Source organism: Schistocerca piceifrons, unplaced genomic scaffold, assembly GCF_021461385.2.
Source record: "Schistocerca piceifrons isolate TAMUIC-IGC-003096 unplaced genomic scaffold, iqSchPice1.1 HiC_scaffold_1419, whole genome shotgun sequence".
Lineage (NCBI taxonomy): Eukaryota > Metazoa > Arthropoda > Insecta > Orthoptera > Acrididae > Schistocerca > Schistocerca piceifrons.
The window spans coordinates 45,001-47,500 of NW_025727257.1; the positions used below are offsets into that span (position 1 = coordinate 45,001).

The following is a 2,500-nucleotide window of genomic DNA, read 5'->3' on the forward strand; positions in this document are numbered from 1 at the left end:
CATGCGACGTACTCAGGCTACGTTGTGGTGCGGCCTGTGTCAACTGTCCGCTAATGTCGTACGCGTAAACCACAATCTGTACTGCACATTCGTCCTTATGTACTGAATGATACATCGTGGCACATGTGTGACCGTACAACGACTGCGCCCAAAAACGGCGGACCATACAGTGCAAATATTGTGCACGCAGCTACGTGTCGTCTCCCTATGAGAGCTGGATTGCAGTGTGGTACGCCATAGAGACGTGTGGGAGGAACGGACGCCGTGGATGGCGATCAGCATGAGCTGTCTGTTGATGTATTCGGACCTAGTCGTCTCTCCTCACACACCGTGATGGCATGGTGCACCGCGTTCCATATCTGCGACATGCTACAGAGGCCGGTTGACAGTCGTTCGAGCAATGGACATCGCATACGTACGGGGGCCACCTTCCACGTATTGTCTAGGCGTGCACATTTTGTTGCGTGTATGTGGGCAGACGTAGTGTGGCGTGACACCTGACACAGGCATGCAATAATCGTTGAAGTTGCAAATGGCGATGGACGCCTGCGTTTTCTGGTGAAGTTACGCAAATGAACAAATGGTAACCTGTTGTGGTGCGGTTGTTCTCGCTAGGGGTGAATCGGTGATGGCGACGATAGGTTGAGGTACTAACCGGTTGTTCCAGCGATACCCACCATGCCGACGAAACTGAACGGCATCTGGGTGTGAAGCGATACGCGGCGGTGGCTGGGTGGGACCGTCCCCGGCCGGTGAGGGGGCGCCTCCCGGCGTGCTGGCCGCGCGGTGCGTGGGCGCACGCGCTACAGCCGGCTGGTGGGGGCGGCCAGTGGCAGGCGCGCCGGCCGACGGACGCGGCAGGCGTCGCAGCTGCGCGCCGGCGCACCCTGCGCGCGGCGCCGTGCGGCCAAAGTAGGTCCTCGCGGGCCCGGTGCGAAGCGCGGTGGACATCTTCAGTGTGCTGGTCCGATTGAGGACTGTGTGCGTTGAGGATGCGCCGCCGCCCGGCGCTCGGCGCCGCGACGCCGTCTGCTGCTCGGTCGCCCCAGCGGTTCTCGCTGGTGGTTTGTATCGCAGCTGTGCGGATGTGTTGGCGCGTGCGCTGTGCTGGGAGAGTTCGCTTCGGCACCCAAGTGGGGCTTTTGTCCTTCTGTGGCGCTGGCGTTGGAGCTGCCGGTCACCGTAGGTGGCGCGTGTTGTCTCCCGCCGGCAATGCCACGACAGCACGCTCCCGGGCCTCTGTCGGCAGCGGCAAGCTCAGTTGGGAGCACGGGTGGTCGCACCGAAAGCGTCTACTCGCCTAACTCCGGGCGATTGCGCCTCTCTCGAACCCGACCAAGTACTTGGGACGGCGCTGCGCGCCGCCGGGACCTGAGAGGGTTTCGAGGTGTATTGTGCAGGGGAGCTCAGCCTCCTCCTGTTTGCAGAATGATTGAGCGGACGCTTGCGTGTTCGCGCGGGCCCCCGGGACACACTCCCGGGCGGCCGGCTGCTCAGCTCTAGTTGACGCAGCTCCCTGGTTGATCCTGCCAGTAGTCATATGCTTGTCTCAAAGATTAAGCCATGCATGTCTCAGTACAAGCCGCATTAAGGTGAAACCGCGAATGGCTCATTAAATCAGTTATGGTTCCTTAGATCGTACCCACGTTACTTGGATAACTGTGGTAATTCTAGAGCTAATACATGCAAACAGAGTCCCGACCAGAGATGGAAGGGACGCTTTTATTAGATCAAAACCAATCGGTCGGCTCGTCCGGTCCGTTTGCCTTGGTGACTCTGAATAACTTTGGGCTGATCGCACGGTCCTCGTACCGGCGACGCATCTTTCAAATGTCTGCCTTATCAACTGTCGATGGTAGGTTCTGCGCCTACCATGGTTGTAACGGGTAACGGGGAATCAGGGTTCGATTCCGGAGAGGGAGCCTGAGAAACGGCTACCACATCCAAGGAAGGCAGCAGGCGCGCAAATTACCCACTCCCGGCACGGGGAGGTAGTGACGAAAAATAACGATACGGGACTCATCCGAGGCCCCGTAATCGGAATGAGTACACTTTAAATCCTTTAACGAGTATCTATTGGAGGGCAAGTCTGGTGCCAGCAGCCGCGGTAATTCCAGCTCCAATAGCGTATATTAAAGTTGTTGCGGTTAAAAAGCTCGTAGTTGGATTTGTGTCCCACGCTGTTGGTTCACCGCCCGTCGGTGTTTAACTGGCATGTATCGTGGGACGTCCTGCCGGTGGGGCGAGCCGAAGGCGTGCGACCGCCTCGTGCGTGCTCGTGCGTCCCGAGGCGGACCCCGTTGAAATCCTACCAGGGTGCTCTTTATTGAGTGTCTCGGTGGGCCGGCACGTTTACTTTGAACAAATTAGAGTGCTTAAAGCAGGCAAGCCCGCCTGAATACTGTGTGCATGGAATAATGGAATAGGACCTCGGTTCTATTTTGTTGGTTTTCGGAACCCGAGGTAATGATTAATAGGGACAGGCGGGGGCATTCGTATT

General features: G+C 57.9%; 1 non-coding gene across 1 annotated transcript in view; it reads left to right on the plus strand.

Annotated features, from left to right (window-relative positions):
• Window positions 1–1,513: 1,513 nt before the first annotated feature.
• Window positions 1,514–2,500, plus strand: part of LOC124734000 — a 1,909-nt gene continuing 922 nt past the window's right edge. Inside the window, exon 1 of the ribosomal RNA XR_007009263.1 lies at window positions 1,514–2,500. This exon is cut by the window's right edge and continues 922 nt beyond it. This is a non-coding gene — a ribosomal RNA (small subunit ribosomal RNA).